The 22,123-nt window shown below is 41.5% G+C and overlaps 1 long non-coding RNA gene across 1 annotated transcript; it reads left to right on the forward strand.

Annotated features, from left to right (window-relative positions):
- The first annotated feature begins 3,245 nt into the window (after positions 1–3,245).
- LOC139361731 (uncharacterized) lies at positions 3,246–20,837 on the forward strand. The gene is made up of 3 exons (XR_011619309.1): positions 3,246–3,327; positions 12,402–12,883; positions 20,649–20,837. It is a non-coding gene; the product is annotated as an uncharacterized lncRNA (long non-coding RNA).
- Positions 20,838–22,123: the final 1,286 nt, after the last annotated feature.

Consider the following 22,123-nt stretch of genomic DNA (forward strand, 5'->3'; position numbering starts at 1 on the left):
CCCACTGAAGGCTATTCTGGCCAAGCCCCCAGAGCAGGTAACAGTGGCAGGTAAGAGTATTTGTTAGGTAAGAGGAAAGTCAAGAGCATGAAGGCTCCAAGGTCTAAGAAAAAAATAAACAAGCCACCAAGAAGCAGTTTGTTGTTGTTGTTGTTGTTGTTGTTGTTGTTGTTGTTTTAGCAGGAAAATAGGTGGCATTCAGAGAGTGAATAGGGGGACAAGAAGATAACTCCTAGAACCAAACCTACAAAGTCAATACCTGGACCAGAAAGCTCACTTCTCAGGAGAACTCTACTGCATTTTACATTCACTAGAACTGAGTGTCGCTTAAGATAACAGGCATTAGAAATCACCATGGAGGTCAGGTTCAATCCCCTAATTGCCCATGAGGAACCAGGCATTTGGCAAAAAGGGGCTTGCCCTGAGTTAATAGAAGATCCCAGGATAAATCCCAGATCTCTTGATTCTCTTTCTCTTGCTGTTTGAGAAGGGTCATCCTTTTTGCCCCTCCTAGCCTAAATTTCTTCATTTCAAAAATGGTGGGAAAGGTCACTGTTTCCCTTGTGTGCTTTTCCAGCTCCAATATTCCATGGGTCCCAGAGACCCAGGCTTCAATCTAGGCCTAGAGCATCTCCCCATTCAGGCCGTGTTCATAGGAATCATAGCCTCTCCCTTTATTCTCCCCGGGGAATCTCTGCAGTAATGCTTAATCCCTGCTCCCAGACTCACTTTCGCAAGGGGAAATCAATAGATTCTTTAAGTAGTTGGACCACAGAATGATGCCTGGGTCTATTTTGTCAACCAGGTGGCTCTGGTGAAGGAAGTTGTGTGAGTCATTGTCGGCCAGAAATGTAAATCTGGACTGAGGCTTCCCTTGCAGTGAAATTTAGGTCTTTAGTAACAGTGACCTTCTGTACAGCACGTTACAGTTACAAAACACTTTACATATTTCATTTGTTTATCACAACTATTCAGAGACTTAGTGTCATTGTTATACCCATTTTACAGAGGAGGAAAACAGACACGGGCACTATGGCAATTTGCCCAAGGTGACAGGAAGTGTGAGTGGCAGAGCTGGGACTGACTTAGTGAAGTCTTTGGACCTTATAATCCATGCCCTGCATACCACATCTCTTTGTATCAGGGTTCCTATTGGCTACTCAGCCTCAGTGGATAGAAACAAAAGCAAAGGTCAACCTGCTTGGAGTCATTTACATGGACATGCATTTCTGAAGAAGGGATAATTGCAGCATCATTGTGGATATCACAATCATGGAGACAGGCCTGGGAATAGGCAAATCTATGGGACTGACAACCTCTGTCCACTGCTGTCCGCCACCCACTGACTCTTTCACCTTCCATTTCTCAGACTGAAACTTACCCTTCCTGATTTAAAAACCAGGGCTTTTTTTTTTTTTTTTCCTATTGTGTAAAATATGAAGCATAATCCAAACATGTAAAAAAGGATGACAAGTACTGTAACAAACACCCACTGTAATGAAGTTTCACTCTGTTAGCTAAATATTTCCAGTTCTTTCCATTTCTGGGAACATGGTAGAATTGCACTCCTGGCCCCTTGAGCAAGGTAAAGCCAGGTGCTAGTCTGGGCCACTTAGCTGTGAAAGGAGACAACGTATGTCACTTCCAGTCTGGAGCATGTAATTGCTCTCTCTTTCCTTCTGGTGCAGCTGCTAGCAAGGAGGTGGTGACTGCTCTGTCAGCCTTGGTCCCTAAGTGGCAACAACAAGCAGTGCCTTCTGCCAACCTGCAATGTGTGAAATAAAAAAAGAAATCTTTGCTCTTTTAAGCCTTTGGGATTCTGGGTTTTTGTTATTGCAGCAAAACCTAACTTATACTGACCCTTACATTTATATTCCCACCACCGTGACTTTTGAGAGTGTTAACATATCCTTATACCTGGTTCAACTTTTTAAAGAAGTGAAATCCAAAAATAACTGTGTCCTTTGTAGCTTGCCTCCTTCCAGCACTTTTCCTTCCTTCCCAGAATAACTACTATCTCAAAGATGTATGCATCTGTCCTGTCCATGTTTGGTAGATTTACTCCATAAGTATGTGTACAACACAACACGTAGTATTACTTCATGTTACTAAAATTTGCATGAATAATATTGATTTATTCTAAAAATTGCTTTTTTATTCAACATTATTTTAGATGTATCAATACTGGTACATTCATTTCAGTTCATTCACTTTAAATTCTATATAATATCCCTTCGTATGAATGTATCACAAATTATTAAGCCTTTTCCTACTAATGAACTTTTAAATTACTTTTTTCTTTTAAAAACAATTCTCTTAAATACATATTTTTATGTATGTATGCAAGAACTTCTCTTGGTTATATACCAAGAGTGGAATTGCTAAGATATAAGGTATACTAAATCTCAAATTTGATAGATATTGCCAAATTTCTATCCAAAATGGCTTTACTAATTTACAGTCCTATCATCAGAGTCCACATGTTTTGTCATTGCTTTATCATGTCAAACATTTCATGTTGTCCAACTTTTAAAATTTTAGCCAATCTGATGGGTCTGAAACGACATCTCCTAATTTTTTTATTTTGCATTTCTTTGAATATTAGTGAAGTTAAGCATCTTTCCATTTCTTTTAGGATTATTTCCTGTTCAGAGTTTTCCATGTTGATATAGTCTGATCATTTATTTCTATTTTTTTTTTCTCCTCATGGATGTGTAGAATTTTCTTCCTCCTGTATTCTGGGTACTAATCCAGTTACATAAATTGTAAGTGTATTTTCTGCATCTGTGACTTGCTTTTAATTTTGTTCATTGCCCAGTTATCCTTCTCTCGCAAGCCATTGGCTACCTGCTTGTGCACACACTTGATTTTTCAGATCATAGCAACTACATGGTGAAAATGGCTTGGAGGCGTGTTTTGAAAAACCTAGGTGAATGAATGCTCCTTGACTCTGAATATCTGTAGTAGGATATGGAATGTGTTTTTACAAGAGAATCAGTGAAGGACCTGTTTTGCTTACTCAAGGATCTCATTTGCTAACACAATTGTGTGGTGAAAGCAAAAGAACCAGGTGTAAGTGGAAAAAACCTTAGTCATTAAGGGTTGTTTGGACTGCTCAATGGTGAATATCAGGGTGACTGGTTTCTCCCTGCCATGATGAATCCTGGCATGATTTGCCTGGCTGTTTTGACATTTTGTAGACCTAGCATATGTGGGAGGGCACTTGAAAGACGTCTCATACTCAAGTGGTCTCTCCTCTTCCCATACACACCTTGTGGAGTCTTCACAGGGTGTGATGATGGGAAGCCTAGACATGCTCATCACAAGGTAGGAAAAAATGGTATCTTGCAAGTGCTTGTAGCTTTCCAATAAGGAGAGTCACTTTAAAGCTTTGTTTATCTTTCTGTGCCTCAGCTAACCCCAGAGGAAAATCTTAGCTCAGGACAGGAAGCTCAGAGCACCCAAAAGGATGACTGCAGCAGTGCAAGACTATTTATGTCTGCCTCTTACATATCCCTCCGTGCTCTCCCCCAGGAGGCCTGGGCTGTGCTGCAGCTCCGAGGAGGCCTGCATATATCATCACTCCCTAGGAAACCAAGGGGTATGGAAGAAACCGAGCTCTGGGATCAATTATGTTGGTAAAACTACAAAGGCAGGGGGTAAGCCAGAAGTGTTGTGGCTTAGGAACAACTTGCTGAAAAAAGACTTGATGTTCCCAAGTAGAACCCTGTGGCCCCAGGGAAGGTGACCTCGGCTGTCTGGTCAACCAGTCAGAGTGCTAGGACTCAGAAGCCAGGACACACCTTCCGTTCCAGTTGACTCACTTGAGTGGCAAATTCTTTTCTCCCTCACAGTCCTCTCATCTTCAAAGGGAATTCATTAAGACCCACCGTGCCATCGGCACTTGGCCAGGTGTTATACTGGCCCATTAGGTGGACACAGGCCATAGCCCCAGGGAGCATGCCAAATGAGGTGGAGGGTGGCAGCTGTGACCTAGTGACATCCCATGAGGTGGTTTTGCAGCACCTTCTATAAACCCTCCAGCTGTTTCAAACTATTTGTGTGGGGCTTTCCACACAAGCTGTGTTCTCTCCCATCCCCTTGCTTTAGTTCACTCTTTTCCTTTTGCTTGAAATGCCCTTCCACTCTGTCAATGCACTTAAATGCCCACTCCTGGGTGGAGAGTTTCCTGGCAACCCCAGGCAGAATTAGCCACTCCCTATTCTGTGTATTCCCATAGCACTCTCTATCATTAATATAGCACATGCCAATCTGTGCTGGAATCGTCTGCTTATATGTCTGTCTCCCTAATGGACTCTGAATTCCTTGAAGATGCATTCTGCGACTTATCCATCTTTGTTTCTCCAGCAAGAATTTGGTTGGTGCTCCGTAAATGTGTGTTGAGTTAAATGCAGAAAGGGACACAGCTCATGATTTTATCTGATTTTACCTTGTGGTGTAACTGGAAGCAGGTCACGTCTCTCTGAGTTTTAGTTTCCTTTTCTGTAAAATGGGTGGGGGGAGGATAAATTAGAAAATGGCCTCTAAGAGGTTTTCTGGTTCTGCTGTGTATGATTTTAAAATTCTAGTCTCCTACTGAAAAACCGAGAGTTCCTCATAACTCTTTAAAGACCAACATGTTTTCGTTTCCATGTATTAAGGAGCCTGATGTTCCCTTCCCACCTCTAGTCTGCCACCTATAAAAAAAGTTGTGTATTACTTAGCAGTTTGCAAATTTTCCGACTGAAGTTTCAAGAGGTTTGTGGGATTGATTGATTAGAGGAAGTGTGTAAATTTTATCTTCCCCAGGGAATAAAATTGTTGGACTAATTGATTCTTTTAAAGGAGTTTCTGATTGTATTTTCTGGTGACTTTTGTCAGCCTGGGTACATGTGGAAAGGGATCTTGTGTAGCTGCTTATGGCATCCCTGTGTCTCTCTTCTCACCACAATGCAGGCCTCACTGCACGTGCCACACCTAGTAGTCTGTGTCCCACGAGGCCCTTGCTTTTCCTAGGCTACCTCTCTGCCCCTTGAGTTACGTGTTTGGAAATTCCTGCATGGATAGGACTAAGTATCCCTCACCTTCTGCGAACATATTTACAAGGTGCTAATAACACCTAATTGTGATCTTAGAACCAGTCTACATGGTGAGTCAGACAGGGCTTATTTTCGAACCATTTTTCAGATGGAAGTTAAGACACAAGGAGGTGAAATGACTTGCGTGAGGTCTCATAGCTAAGACGGTCTTCTGGACCTGGCTTAATAAAACCCAATGTTCTTAATTTCATCAACTCCTTTAAAAATGGCTTTGATTGCTGCTTTATTGATTGGCTGCTCTCAGGCCTCTTGGCTGATGAAACCAGAGGCAGGTGAATTCTACCAGAAGGAAAGAAGGGGTTCTAACCCACTATTGATTTTGTGGGACAAAGTGGCTGCAGTCATTAGTGAAGGGGGAAGTCAGATTAGTTAAAACTGTCCATTTGGTGGTTTCTATCATTAGCATCTCACTATGCCAGTAAATGAGCTGTTGAAGCCTGAAGTAGGGGCTCCTCCTGAAAGCTCGAGAGGATTCCAAAGCTGCTGGGCTCCATGGGGGAACATCCAGGAGCACATGGTCTCCATGTTTCCTTTTTTAACTCTACCAAGGCAGCTAAGAGGGAGCGCAACTTGTTATTGCATGTCTCTGAGTCTCAGTTTTTCTATCGGTGAAACGGGGATAATAAATCCTCCTGGGCATATCATTTGCCCTTGTTATTATACTTTTTTTTTTTTTTTTTTTGAGACTGAGATTCACTCAGTTGCCCAGGCTGGAGTGCAATGGCATGATCTCAGCTCACTGCACCATCCACCTCCCAGGTTCGAGGAAATCTCTTGCCTCAATTTCCCAAGTAGCTGGGATTAACAGGCACCCACCACCACACCTAGCTAATTTTTATATTTTTGGTAGAGAGGGAGTTTCACCATGTTGGCCAGGCTGGTCTTGAACTCCTGACCTCAGGTGATCCGCCCACCTCGGCCTCCCAAACTGCTGGTATTACCGCACCAGGCCTTGTTATTCTACTTTCATAACTGTGAATAATCTTAATAAAGGAAAGTAAGCTCAGCTTGATATATGCTTCCTAAAAGTGGCCCAAAGTAACATTATGTGGGAATATGTGGATCTATGAGGTGTGAATGATGGCAGTTCTTGCCCTAACCTACCCCTCAGAACACTGGAGACAACTCAGTTAGATAATGGATTCAAGGGCATTGTTAAATGATAAAAATTATTATGATGATGACTTTTTTTTTCTCTAAGGTTAAGAATACCTCTTAATAACCTGAAAGAAATTTACTCAAACCCTCTCTGATGCTATTTTTATCATGACCCTACCTCATCTTGGGAGTAAAGCGTTCCACTTGGCTGAGAAGTAGGAGAGGGACTGGGTCAGAACTCATCTGCTCAGGTTTTGTTCCTCATACCATTCGGGTGCTCTTTTTGAGTCAATGGCTCTAGCTTTTTGTAATGATCTAAAAGCTTCTGGCTCCCTTGGCTCTAGTCCCTGAGGATCAATTCCCTTTCCAAAGAGGGTGGGTTTTGTTGTTGTTGTTGTTGTTGTTTAATTTTCTTTTATCTGGGGAAAAAATAGCCACTCTCATAGACTGTAAAAAAAAAAAAAAAAAAAAAAAAAAGCTTCTTTTTGGGAGCCTTAAAAATATTTGAAATAAATAGGGCTCAACTTTAACTGAATAATGTCAAGTGAAAACATACATACTTTTTGTTACCAGTGAGAAGCAGAGGCAGCTTTCAAAATACAGGACTTGCAATGGGATGTTACATCACAAATAAAAAGATACAACTAGAACAATAGCAAGAAAGTCAATGTGTTATGTTGTAAGGCTTGGTGTATTTACTGCAATTAAGCATGAAATATAACTGAGCTTCCCAGCAGGCAGGGCAAAAAAGTAAACGTGATGACTTACATAATATTCTTTTTCTGATTGAAGTATGTGTCCTGATTATTTGAGAGACATTTTTTCCTAACATTAATTTTGAAAATGAATTTATCACTGAGTACATTATCTGAGTACATTCATTAGAAGAGTAATAAATATGTCGTTAGCAAGAGTTTTACATCTAATGAAAAAAAACTTCTTATATTTCCATCTCATTCGTTGTTTTGAACTGCAAACTCATATTAACTACTAAATTTTTTCACTTTGATATTTCAGAGTCATCCCAAATTGAACATATTCCAAACTGCATTCATTAACTTCTTTCTGAAATTGGTTCCTCTCCCTGCGTTTATTATCTTGGTTAAAGCATCACACACACAAGCTGTCCCTGTCAGAAAATCTCAGGTTGTTTAGGCGACTCCACCCCAACCGCCAGCCCACACCTAGTGAATCCTAGAGACGCTATCTCCTTGATTTATTCCAAATCCTTCCTCTCCTCTTCGCCTCCAACACCTCTGCTTCAGTTCTGGTCCCTGTCATCTCTCACCTAGGCAGGTTCAATGACTTCTTAACTTGCTTTCTTATTATTTCAACTTGTTCTCTACACTACTTCTCTACAAACACATCTATAAAAAATGCAAATCTTATCTTTCTGAAAAGGCTGCCCATTGCTTTCAAGGTGAAATCTAAACTCGTGGCCTGGCAGATGAAGACTTTCACCTGCTTGGTTTTCAGTCTGATCTGCTGCCACACCCCTGACGAATTCTCTGTTTCAGTAACATGCGCTACTTGCTCCCCCGGTTCACATTGCTGCCCCTGTGGCCGTGTTTTGCACGGGCTAGTACTTCTGTCTAGAACTCCTGCCACCTTTGCAAACCTGGTCCCCTTCTATGCTGGGAAGCTTTCCTGATCCCCTTCCAACAGCCACCATAGTGTGGTTTTCCCTCCTTTGTATGCCCCAATACCTGTGTAAGTCTCAGTTATACTTACCACATGGTGCTGCAACTGTTTGCTTAGTTTCTGAATCCTCCGAGACTAACTTTTCAAAGACCGGAATGGAACCTCATTCATCCTGGATTTCCAGCTCTATATACGTGCTTGACATAGTTGGAGCCTGATAAGTATTTGTGGACTAAATAGGCAGATGAAAGATATAATGTTGTACATGGAGCAATAAGGTTGTCTTTAGGATATGTTAACTGGTGATACAGAATCAATAGGTGTTGTGTTGATCAACAGACCTTTTCCTTTAGGATATATAAAGGACTGGGTGGATAGACGGTGCTTTAGACAAACCTCTCTGAAATCATCTCTCTGTGCTGGCCTTGGGTGGGTGCTGGATGGCAGACAGTGAGTGGCTATGCTGTTCACAGAAGCCTCAGTGGCTGGCATTCTGTGTGCCCAACCTAGGCACAACTGTATATTTTAACCATCCTTTGTGTGTTTGGGTAGCTAGGGGCAGTGATACTGCATGAAGGAAAGAAAGAAGCCTGACAAGGAAGTGGATTATAAAGGTGTCTCCCTGCACAGCCAGGATTTCCCTCAAAAAGTATTGCTTTCTATCAAGTACCTGGCAGAGAATCAATGGAGAATCCTTTCCTTGTTCTGCTCCATCAAGTTTCATACCATATAAATTTTTTTTTGACCAAGTCTTGCTTGTAACTGAATTAACTAGGGTGCTTGTTTAAAATGCAGACTCCCCAGGCACCCCCACCAACAGACCCTGGCCTCAAATATGGCCTCAAAGTTGGTTGGGGAAAATTTTTGAGCATAGTCCATTGCCCAGCTCTTCAGGAATAATGGTAAAGCCCTAGAATGACGGTGCCTGGGCTGGATCATGTTTTTAACCTCCACAAGTTACTTGTTGAGAAGGTTTGTGGGCAAAAGCAGTTTTGGATGCGCCTAGGCCCAATGCAATAGAGCTACTCCACAGGCCTTAGGGGACATTCACTCTGTGTCACGCAGGCCCTGCCTGAGCCTGACTGAACTGAGCAGAGACATGGTATGGGCTTGTGCTGTAGATAGAGGACTCAAGTTCCTGTGCAGGGCTTGCCTAGCACAGCATGGATTAGTCTAGTAATCAACTTTTAAGCAAGTCATATTAATAATTCAAAGGCAAACAGGATTTTGCTGTCCTCGAAACTCTTGCACTTGCATTTTTTCATTTGATCTCACAGGAGCCCTAGAAGCGGGAAAAACCAGGGCTCTTCCCATTTTGTAGATGAAGAAACTGAGATTGAGAAATGGCAGGTGACTTGTGCAGGATCACACAGATAGGACTGCAACTGCCCGATCTAAGATTCTGACTCCATTTGCATGCTGTGCCGGATTACACTATGCTTGATGATCCCTCAAGTCATCAGATTTGAAAAGAACATTACTAAGGATGTTAGAACTGTATTTTAGGGCTCAGTGATGTCCATAAAAATAAGAATTTCCATTTCTGAATTATTTGAGCAGACGCTTGTGGCTGAATGTTAAAACTTGAGTCCCGTATGTCAAGAAGGCTTGTGAAGTTCATTACAGCATCCTAAGCCTCTGGAAAAGTTTCCAGTGGTATGTTGACTTGCATAAATGGGAGAGACAGTGGTGGGCATCTTTTCCTCACTCCATGGTTATTGATGTCACATTGATAGCTTGAATGTGCCATGGTGCAAGTATTTATACCACAGAAATCAGCAAAACCTATAATTCAGGGCTTTTCACCACTGTAGAACCAGTTAAACATTTTCCAGCACCCTGCTGCTTATAGCTAATAGTGACTGGCACAAATTGGAGTTTGAAAATTCTCCTCTGTCACCTGCATGGCACAGGCGTTGATTTTGCCTCTAACCACAAGTCACACCCCAGTGCCCATCTTTAAATGGGAGACTCCTTCTATCTGAGCTTGCAAAATCAGATTCGTGGTTTCTACTAATAGTCCCTTGCCTTTGGGTAGTTTGTAACGTGTTTTCACATCCCTCATCACTTCTGAACTGTGTAGAATCTATGGGGCAGATGTTATCTACCCTTGGTAGGACAGCAGGTCCTGGAGATCTGACAGGTGATGTGACCACTCTCAGTGTCATAGGTCTGTAAGTGGCAGCCAGGGACTTGAACTGGGTCTTCACCTCCTTATTCTGTGCTCCTTTCCCTTGTACTAGCTACCTCCTTCACCTAGGACACTTGCAATATCTGGAGATGAAGCCACTGTCTAGGGCACAGAGAAGAGTTGCCTCACAGCAGTGTAACACTGGAGTATAACTTAGCCATTGACAGAAAAGAACAGACATACTAGCTTGAGAATATCTACACTTAGCTGCTTGTCCCACTTTACCGATCCAGTGCAAGGAAAGAAGTCTATGTTCACTTCTCCTCTGTCTTCCATCCTTTCTTTGTTTCTGTTTTTTGTTTTTTGTTCTTTGTTTTTTGTTTTTTTTTTTTAACTTTTATGGGGACTTTGTGTCTTTAGGTCCTGCTGAAGGTTCTGCCCACAACAGAAATTTGAAGTCTCCTGAATGATGTAGCAGTAATGCCCTGTTCCGCCTGTTGCATAACTCCCAGCCTCATACTGCCTGGTGATGGAATTATTGATTGTGAAGCATTTCACAACACATTTTCAAAACATGCTGAAGGTCAAGAATGGATGACTCATAGGCAGTAACAGTTTTTTCTGCCTCAGTCCCTCTACATGATATTGGTGAGGTTGGTAATGAAAATCATTGAAGAAACTGAGGCAAAAGTTAACTCTGTCCAATCCTGGCCAGCAGGATTATTAAGTGACTTGAAAAAAATAATTCCTGGTACTCTATTTATTTAGTGGTTGATCTTCTAAATCACTTTGTTTTGTTGTTGTTGTTTGTTTGTTTGATTTTTTTTCTTTTTTCTTTTGAGACAGTCTTGCTTTGTCCCCCAGGCTGGAGTATAGTGGCATGATCTCAGCTCACCACAACCTCTGCCTCCCAGTTCAAGTGTTTCTCCTGCCTCAGCCTCCCATGTAGCTGGGATTACAGGTGTATGCCACCACACCCAGAAATGTCTGTATTTTTAGTAGAGATGGAGTTTCACCATGTTGGCCAGGCTGGTCTTGAACTGGCCTCAAGCAATCCACCTGCCTCAGCCTCCCAAAGTGCTGGGATTACAGGCGTAAGCCACCGTGCCTGGCTTCACTTTGTTTTTTAATGCCAACTCTCATAAACAGTATAAAGTGGGAGTTAAGGGATTTCAGTGCTGATTTTGCCACTAACTTGTCCAAAAGCACCAGAGAGTACCACTGAAGTACTCAGCTGAGGAAAAAAGCTTAGATTATATCTAGGGAACTTTACTGCTCTAATAGTCTGTGATTGTACATTAGTACTTTAGACAGCAGAGAGATAAACCCTGATTCCGGTTTACAGGTAATTACTCATCTCTCTGCCTGAGGCCAAGGAAAGCTCTCTGTGGAGCAGTGTGGAAGAATGCCTTAGAGCACAGTAGCAGAGAGAGTTCCAGACCCCGAGGCAAAGGGGATCTGTGTTAACTCTCAACATTGCCACCTGTGATTTGAATCTTCTGACAGTGTGCTGGGCCTGTTAGCATCTCAGTTTTCTCACTTGTAAAATGGAGAAAATAACAGTGTGTGAGCTTTATTTGGTACAAACTTTAATGCATGAAAAGACCTACAACATGTTTCCACATGGGCTAGTTGTAAGTTTTGGAGGAAAAAATATCAAGCTGATAATTTTTAAATTTTTTTTTTTTTTTTTTTTTTGGAGACAGAGTCGCACTCTGTCACCCACGCTGGAGGACAGTCGCACGATCTCGGCTCACTACAACCTCCGCCTGCTGGGTTCAAGTGAATCTCACGCCTCAGCCTTCCCAATAGCTGGGACTACAGGCGCGTTCTACCACGCCTGGCTAATTTTTGTATTTTTAGTAGAGATGGGGTTTCACCATGTTGGCCAGGCTGGTCTTGAACTCCCAACCTTAGGTGATTCACCCCCTTCCTCTCGGCCTCCCAAAGTGCTGGGATTACAGGTGTGAGCCGCCGCACCCAGCTGTAAAATTCTTAATATGTAAGTATTTTCTTCAAAAACGAATCTAATTTGCATAGCTAAAGTTTCTGAATGCTTTATCTAGAATAATCATGGGACTAGAAGTTCCTTAGTAGTTCTTCTCTAGGTTTTTGTACTTTAAATACCCTGCGTCTTTTCGTTCTAATATAACATAATCACAGTAATAAGAAGTGTGACAAAGTTCTAGTAGTTCTTGGTGCCTGTACCTCATTCACTCGCCAACAAAGCCTCCCTCAGCATCCCCTCCCCACATCCATCCCTGTACACGCACCCTCTCCAAGCTGCTGCCAGCCGTGCTGCTCCCCTGCCTCCTGACTGGAGGGCAAGCCAGTAAAAAAGGAAGCAAATTCGGTTATGTAAAGCACATTCTGGGTGAGGAAAGGCAAGCATGTGTTTCTGCTTGACTGAAATTGCTTTCTTTCCCCACCAGTTTGTCCTCTTATTGGGACACGTCAGAAATTAGAGAGACCCTGGCAATCATAGCTTCCACCTCCTCATTTTACAAGTGAGCAACTAGGCTCAGAGTACAGAAGTGGCTTTCGCAGGGTCACACAGCCAGCCTGTGACAGAGTCAGGATTCAAGCACCATCTCCTGACTTCTCCATTGCACCAGACGTCGATAGAACACAGAGAACCTAAAAGAAGAAAGAAAAAAAAAATAGAGCTTTTGGGAATATATTGGGCTTCTGGTTTTCAAGGACAATTTTATGATAAGTAGCAGTGATGCCTCAAAAGCTCTGGTAGCTAGCTTGAATGAACTTATGTAATAAACATTTATCACAGAACATGTGTCATCAAACACCTGCCAGTTCTGAGCGTTGGCACCAAAGCTGCTTTCATTGTCAAAGAAAAGAGGGGGAAAGGAACTTGGCTGAACAAAGCTGGCAGACGTTTATACTAGAAAATTTAGAGGTAATTTCTAGAGGAACAGAAACACATTTTCAAAGTCTTATAAAATTTATTTAAATGTGATTGGGTGAATTTAGCAGTTAAAGAAGTGAAGAACACTGAGGTCCAATTGGTGCCTAAGGCTTCTTCCAGGCCCTTATCTTTTCTGTCTGCCTTGGGCACAGATTTCTAGATGCCTGGAGATGGACAGGCCCGGAAGTTGCCCAGAGCGATGTCTGAGGTTACTGATCTCTATCTAGGCTTCCATAGAAACACATCCCAAAACATTCTTGGTTCTTATTGGAATCTCATCTCATTTGCAGAACATGCCCAGAGTCAAAGAGACACGGACCATGTGTCACTCAGACTGAGTCCCTCCACACAAAGCGAATTCTCTAGCCTGTATTGGAAGTCAATCTACATCAACATGACAGGGCATGTAGCCAAATACATGGCCGCATCCCTTTGGCTACCCACACAGTTTTGAACCACAGGATCTGCTCTTTATCTACTCATTTAATGGTTATTGCTGGGAGAGCACTGGACTATAAATTCTGTTGCACTTGCAGGTGTAATGAGCTCTTTGAACCTCAGTTTCCTCACCCATCAGATACTATTCATTATCTGCCTTGCGGAAAACACCTAGTTGTTGGGAACATGACATGAATGGCAGGTGGAGGTGCTTTGGAAATGCTAAAGCCTGCCGTGAGTGTGAAGGAATGTTGCTACTCTTCTGTGCCCAACAAGGTGCTAAGCATCAAGGGACTTCAAAAGAAATGTAAGACATGGTCCCTACCCTCCAGGAACTTACAACTCATTGTTGGGAGACCATGACACATCCCCTAAAAACAGATATATAACACCTCAAATCTGTGAAGTACTTACTATTTAAATGGTGCCCGGAGCTTCTGAACCCCCTAGGAGTACAGAGGAGGGGGAGATCATTAATGGTGTGGAGAAGTTGGAGGAGGTGAGACGATGCCAGGTGATAAAGTACATACAGAAGATGAAGGTCTTTTTTTTAAGACAGGGTCTCACCCTGTTGCCCAGGCTGGAGTGCTCTGGCATGATCGGCCCACTGCAACCTCCACCCTCCTAGGTTCAAGCAATTCTCGTGCCTCGACTTCCTGACATAGCTGGGACTACAGGCATGCGCCATCGCACCCAGCTAATTTTTGTATTTTTAGTAGAGACAGGGTTTCACCATGTTGGCCAGGCTGGTCTCAAACTCCTGACCTCAAGCAATCCACCAGCCTCGGCCTCTCAAAGTTCCAGGATTACAGGTGTGAGCCACTGTGCCCTGGCCTGAAGAAGATCTTTATGGGTGCAGCATGAGTGCATCAATTGCTGGAGAGTTTGGTCACCGCCGCTTAAAGAAGAGCTTCCCAATGTTGGATATGTCTGTAACTTCATAAGTTTTTTTAATTTTGCACTTTTGTGAATTTCCTCAATTGGCTTTCTTATTGACCCCCAGGGTCACACAGAACACTTCAAACTCCTCTTACATATTCTTGATTTCATCATCTAGCTGAAGATGCAGGCCCTGTCTTTCTGAGTTTTCCTTACCATCCTCCTTTTAAATTACCTTTTTCATTGGATAAGAGCCATGAAACTTCATCAATTCTAGTTTTATCTGTCACTTGACCCAAAGATAAGAGAGTTGAATCCTGGACCTTAAAGGAAAAGAAAAAAGAAAAAAAAGTTTGTGGGAACTTTATTTACCTCAACTGGGGAAATTTTTTACTCTTGCACAAAAGTCAGGTCCCATGAAACTTGCGAAATAGGTGTTTTTATCTCTTTTCTTTTCCAACTGATCAGATAGATATCTTTCCAGGAATTTGGTGTCAGAAATCAAATCCAATGAGTGGGAAGTTTGTCAAGGTTCAGGATAGTCTTGCCAAATAGCACAGGAGAGGAGGTAAAAGTTAGGTCAGTTCAAGGGGGACTGCAAAAATGAAGTTTATAATACATACACTGTATATTTGTCATGGGAAAGGGTTTCAGTCAATAGCAATTGATATTAATAAAACATAAAACAAAAGAAATAATAATAATCAGGAAAACTTTGAAACAACTTCTTTTTTGTAGGTAACATGAAAGAAAAGGAATCTTTTATTTTATAAAATAAATGCTCTAATATTTGCAAAAAAAAATTTACCTAAAAATGCTGCTACTGAACAAACAGAACTACCACAAAATTAGAGAACAAAAGCATAAAAATTGTTAAAAAATAAAAAAATATATTTTTGAAATGTCTTAGATGATACATAAAAAATGCAGAAGATTTGTATAAATACACCATTGCCCTCGGATGACCTCTTACCATTGTCTAAGCAAGTTATAGTGCCACGGTGTGTTTCAGACCATGCTATAGAAAATCTTTAGCACTCACCTTAAAAGTTTAAAGTAGAAACAACAACTTTTAACAGGATCATAGAAAATGTTCCATCAGATCAAAACAAACAAGCAAACAAACTGAAGCAGGTCATTTTTCTCTTTTTGGCACTGTGCAGGACCATATGTTTCCAGAGATGGGAATTTAAAAATAGCCTGTCACACAGCTCACATTGTAACGCTGGGACACGATGGGGGTGGGAAAGATCGCCTCACACTTAATAATAGTGACACTTTACATTTACACCAACCTCTTTGCAGAGTAACCAAGAGTATTTCTCAGTTCTTTTTTGCCTTTAAAAAAAAAATATGATCTTCTGGATACCCTGTAAGTGGAAAAGGAGGCAGTACAATTCTTCCCACCTTACAGAGAAGATGATTGAGGCCTCCAAAGGTAAAGTGACTCACTCAGGATTACAGAGTCACCCAGGGATTAGTGCTGTGCTGTTCAAAATACACCGGGCTGCCAACTGCAGCAATATCCTGGGCCTGTGAGAACCATGGGTTCATAGGATGTTGCACAAAAAAGAGAGAAATTTGCTTCCCATTGCCTCTGTTTTGAAATGCACTGCCTTTCATCTTAAGCATTTCATAAGTTTCTAATTTTAAGGCAAATTGCTTATAAGCCATGGTGACCTATATTAGCTGACATTTGAAATCAATCTCACACCAGTAAACGCCTTAGATTTGCATTTGGTAGCCCCTTTCAGAGTCATAATAACAATGTAATTTCTCACATCTCCATAATTCCCTACACTTGAAAATGGTTGTACATTTACCATCGCATCAGATCTGTATAAGCAGCTGTAATTTAAGCCCAGGCCAGAGTTATGATGAGAGGGAACAGAGGCTCAGGATATGAAAAAAACTTTCTCATTTGGTAAAAGCCACAGAAACTGATGAAACCCAGGTCTTCTCTCTGCGTGTGTAGGGTATTTTCCTGCCAGCCACACAGCCTCTTAGGTCTAAATAATGTGTTGAGACTCCGTTGCAAGTGTGTGTACGCTCAGGAGTGCCTCTTCTACCCAGTTTGGTGCCCAACACTCAGTTCCTAATTGGCTGCAAAACCCTGAAGGGGGATTCTAGATGTGGCAGGCACCAGGTGAAGTCAGTAGTGAGCTTCTTTTGTGGAGGGAAGGAAAATTCTCGGCATACTGATGGGTCCAGGCAGACACTTTGGGTATGTGTGGAGCCCAGTGATGTTGTGTTACTGGGTAGACTTAACCCTTAGTCCAAACTTAACTCACTCTACTCTGTGCCATAAATGCTGTCCTTCCAATACCCACCATTCCCCTGCTGCCTTCCCCTTTATTGTACCTGGCAAAACTGCAATCCTGGTGAAAAGTATATCTTCTAATTCCTCCATTGCTTGCACCCAAACAAACAGTAGACTGTTGTTCAGAACATTACAAACCATGCTGATCAGTTCACTTTAAATTCTTGATCACAAACCTGAAACAGACCGTGCCAGAGGATCCTATGATGCTTCTAGAAAATGCACTTTTCATTCTCTGGGTCAACTCTTTCAAACCTTTAGCTCCCTACTTGAATATCCACCATGCTCTACATATCCCATGCCCTGGGATTATGACCTTCCTTTTTGCTAGCAGAGGAGAGTTATTGCATTTTTCCTTAACCCACCTGCATCTGTGCCCACATACACTGCCTTCCTCTTATTATAGTGGAGGAAGTGGCAGAGTTTCTAAGGCCAACCCTTCCATTTGTCCTCTAGATCCCATCTCCTTTCCTACGCTTCTCCCTTGCAACATCAATTTCTGATGTTCCATTACATCTATCCCATCAGCATACAAATATGCCTTTATAACAACTACTAAAAATAAAATTAAAAAAAACCAACCCAGCTCTCCCTTGGCCCTACATGTCCCTTTAGCGACCACCCCCTTTCTCTGATGCCTTCACAAAAAAAAAACTTTAAAAGTAAGATCTACATTTCCTGTCTCCACTTCTTTAGCTCCCATTCTCTCCTCAACTCTGCTCTGATTTTCTTCAGACTCTATATCACTCCACTTAAACAGCCTTTATCAGAGTCACCAATGACCTACATGTTTCCAAGGTCAACGTGTATTCAACTAACTGAAGTATTGAGCTGAATTGGACATGGTGAATCCTTCATACTTCTTTAAACACTTTCTTCTCTAGACTTTGTGATCCCACACTCACCTGGTTTGTCCTTACCTTTCTGTCTCCTTGTCTGGCTGTTTCTCCTCGACATCAGGTTTTGGTGTGCTCTGGGGTTCTTATCTCTATTCTGTCTGTACTCTTCTTAGATGAACTCATTGAGACCCATGGCTTTAAAATACCACTTATATGCAGATAACTTCAAATCTCTGTCTCTAACACTTCTCCCTTGAGCTTCAGACTCCATAACTCTACTTGTATATGTAATAAGCACTTCACGCAAACTGTGATCCAAACCAAACTATTAATTTAGGAATTCTCCACCCCGAATTCCTCCTCCCCAAGTATTCCCTGTCACAGTAAGTGCTACCTGACCTCCTAGCTATTTGTTCAACGCAAATAATTGAGTCATTATAATATTCTTTATTTCCCTGAAACCCTATATGTAATCTCTCAGCAAGTCCTATTGACTTTACAAACCTGAAACGGTCAAATTAGACGATTTCTCACCATCTGCACTGCTGACTATCTTATTCCAAGCTATTATCATGTTCTTCCTGCCCACACTTTTTCCCTCTACAGTCAGCTCTTCGTGCAGTAGCCAGACTGATCTCTCTAAAGCCATAAATTATAAGTTTATCTCTTTGCTAAACCCTCTCACCATAAGCTATAAAACCCTACATGATCTGTCCCGACTGCCTGTTCAGCATCTTCTCCCTCCACTCTCAGCCTCATCCACGAAGTTCACTGGCCTTTTTCTCCCTCAAACTTGCTCAATACTTTCAGAGATGAAGAACATTCACTTACTTTTCCTTCTGTTTGGATGTTCTTCTTCTGGATCTACAATGGCTACATCATCTTGTCATTCAGGCCTCAGTTCTAATGTCATTTCTGTAGAGCAAATTCACTTGACTGATGTTGTTAAGGTATCTCTCTTTAGAACCAGGTAAGTATCCTAAACTCACCCGAGAAGTGTTAGTTGAATTTTAGTGAATTATACATTGAACTTGTCTCTTGTGGTTTCTGAGGACATTATTTGCTCTGTCACTTGGTGGCCTTTTCTATAAAGCCCCATAGGAGGAATTCTTTTAGGTCTAAGTGATAGAAAAGCTTTGCTTCCCTTGAGGAATTGATAATGACACAACTGATTTTGCTTTGTTTTATTTGGCTTTGCCAACACGAAGTTCAGAGCCAAAATTTATTGCAAATGTGTAAGAATATATGACTTGGTTGTCTGTCTAGACAGCACTGTCTAATAGATCTTCCTGCAATCATGGGCAATATTCTGTATCTGAAATGTCCATAAGTAACCACTGGCCACATGTGGTGACTGAGCACTTAAAATGCAGCTTGTGAACCTGACGAGCTACATTTTAACTATATTTAATTTTAATTAATTTAAATATAAATAGACACATGTGCCTTGTGGCTGCCACTTTGGAAAGCACAATTCTATATATCCTATGGTTTATTTATAAGATATTGTAGTTTATTTTTATGTGCTCTTCATTATTCGTTACTGTATTTCCTATAAATTGCCTCAAACATTTGTGGCTGGAGGTAGAAAAAAAAGGAAAGGAACAAAGCACAATTAAATGAATAATTGACTTCACAGGGCACTTCAGCATGTTTATAGGGTTGAAGGAAGTGGCCAGTATACAGCAACAGGGAATCTTAAATCCTGTTTCTCCTTGTGAGATCTATGGAATAGGCACCAGCATCAAGTCGGAGATTCAAGTTCTAGTTTTTGTTTTGCTGTTGGACATGTGTGGCTCTGAGTTAACCAGAAGTTTAGTATGTTCATATGTAAAATGGGACTTCTGTACTGGTGACCTGAAACCTTTGGCATCTGAGATGCAGATATACAACCACTGTACCCATTTCTGTGCCTTCCAAAGCCGAGGAGGCCAGCCCTTGGCTACCGACCTGAAACAGGAGGCAAGCGTTTGATAAATCATCTCATTCAAGCCCATGCTTCAAGGCAGAGTCGCTGGTAAGCTAATTTAAAACAAATAGGAAGAGTCCTACCTTCCAAATGTCTTATGGGGGAAAATAATTCATCCTACATACTTAGGAATTCAGATGTTTTTAACACAGAATGAAGTATCATACCCCTTAGTATATAAAGGCACAGGACTGAAATCAGAAGACTTAGGTTCTAGTCCCAGTTCAGCTACTAATTAGCTGTGTGACTTTGATCAAGTCAAAGTTTCTTCTTTGTTTAAATGAGAAGATTGGACCAAATGATCTTTAATTTCCTGACTAGCATTAGCCATAATCAAAGCTAATATTTATTAAGGAATGTGCTGAAATGCGTTACCTTATTTTGTCCTATGGCCACTGAGAATATTATCATTCCCATTTTAAAGACAGAAAAAAACTGAGCTTTAGTGTTTCCCAAAGACATAGAGTTGGTAAATGATAGAGTCTCTATCTGAACCCCATGGTCTGGATTCAGGACCCACTTTGTTACCTGTTTTGCCTTCTCTAGTGATTTTTATAGGCCAGAACACTCTTGTTATTCTGGTTAGATGAAGAGTTGTTTTAATCCTTTAAATTGAACTTTCCCAAATCTGGGTCTCAAATAGGCCCACATATTGTCTCTTCAGTCTTTGGAGTGGCCAGGAAGAGCTCAGCACAGCCACAGTTAATGAGTTGGTTGCTACCGGGCAAGAGTGGCCTTGTTCTTTTGCCCAGGTTGCTGTACAAATAATACCATGTTCTAGGTATGCTGCAAAAAAAAAAAAAAAAAAAAAAAAAAAAACGTTGGGAAGCATGTGAATTTAGATGTATATCATGACAAGGGTTTAGCTTGGACTTTTCACAAGTCGTACCATACACATTTCACAAGATCCTATCACAAAGAGATGGTTTATCCCGCAAATCTCAGTAATCACTTCTTGAACATGGAGTACTTCAATCGTCCCTGGGTCTCCAACATGTTGATTTCAGAAGCTGACCCTAAGCTCATCTTCAATATGAAAATGATTTTGCTAATTGTTAGAAAAGCACATTGTTAGAACAGCTAATTGTTAAAACAGTTGGTTAGAATCCACGGGAGCTTCAGTAATTTTGAGTCCAATCCCAAGAGGGAAGAGGATTTTCTCAAGGTCAGTGTCAGAGTTTGGACTAAATCCCCAGTCTCTTTCATGCCCAAGAAAGGGCCCTTTTTCCCTTATCTGACTAGTAGTCAGGTCTACTTCCTTGGGAGATGGAACAAATGAAACACAACTGAAATTTCATCTTGCCTCTGCAGATGTCAGGAGCAATGGAGCACCAGTGGTGGAAGAACCTACCTCCCCTGGCTCCATCAAAGGCCACAGGCCCATGAGAATCACCCAGCCTACTCTGAGCGGCACACTCGGAGACCACAGCCGCGCACAGGAAAGCGAGAGGAAGTGGAAACGTGCGAGCAGAGGGCTCAAAGCAACGGGCTCACCACCGGAAAAAAAAAAATAAAAATAAACATGCTCAGAAATAGTGTAACTGATATGCAAAGAAGATCAAAACAAGGGTTTTAAAATATCTTGGCTGCTTTAGAGAAGGTGGGGGTGGTAATTAAAGCGAGGTTGCAAATGCGTGTTAGGGGAGTGGGGCGGTTAGGTGGATGGTTCACTGAAGCCTGCCAGGCCATGGGAGCCTGGGAGCCCAAGGGTATTTCAGATGAAAATGTGGCACTTATATGTGGAATGTAAAAAATAGATGAACTCATAGAAGCAGAGAATAAAATGGTTATTCTCAGAGGCTGCCAGGTGGTGGGACTGGGGAGATGTTGGTCAAAGGATACAACATTTTAATAAATTCAAGAGATTCATTGCCCATCGTGGTGACTATAGTTAACATCAATAGATTATATATATATATATATATATATATATATATATATATATATATATATATATTTAATTATTTTGTTGGGCTTTTTGTTTAAGTTCCAGAGCACATGTGCAGGATTTTTACATAAGTAAATGTGTGCCATGGTGGTTTGCTGCACCTATCAACCCATCACCTAGGTATTAAGCCCAGCATGTATTAACTCCTTGAAAACTGCTAAGAGAGTAGATTTTAAGTGTTCTTGTCACACAAAAAAGTAAGGTGCTATATATGTTAATTAGCTTGATTTAGCCATTCCATAATTTAGATATATATCAAAACATCATCTTGTGTACCATAAATACATATAATTTTGGTGAATTAAATAACAAATAAAGAAAAAAATATGAGAGGAATAAATTACCATGGGTAACTCAGAGGCAGATATGAACTTGACAGCAAGAACCCCAGAGTCCCTCAACCCCAAACTCTGCCCTCCCCAACCTTTTACTGTTCCCTGAGATTCTGCTCCATTTGGAGTCCTGTACATTTGTCCCAGGGCAGGGCTCAGACAGGCCAGCAGTGGAGGCACCAGGAAGTCCACCCAACTTGGCTGAACTCCAAGGCTCAAGTTCCAGTTTGGAACAAATGTTCCAGGGTTAACGGCTGGGGCTAAGCAAACTCAGGAAAGACAATCTCCCCAATCTTGCGAAGTGAAATTCTCTTTTCTTTCAGTGTGTTGTGAAGAACTACAGAAATGTGCTCTTATACAAAAAACAAACAAACAAACAAACAAAAATACCAAACATTTTATTTTGAAACTTGTTCCTGAAATGGGAAACCAAAAGGTTAGTGATGGCTGTGCTGGCCGTTTTTAGCCTCCCTCCACCAGTTTAACCATCCCTAATAATAGTCCAA

The sequence above is a fragment of the Macaca nemestrina genome, chromosome 2 (assembly GCF_043159975.1).
Source record: "Macaca nemestrina isolate mMacNem1 chromosome 2, mMacNem.hap1, whole genome shotgun sequence".
In the NCBI taxonomy this organism is placed as follows: Eukaryota; Metazoa; Chordata; class Mammalia; order Primates; family Cercopithecidae; genus Macaca; species Macaca nemestrina.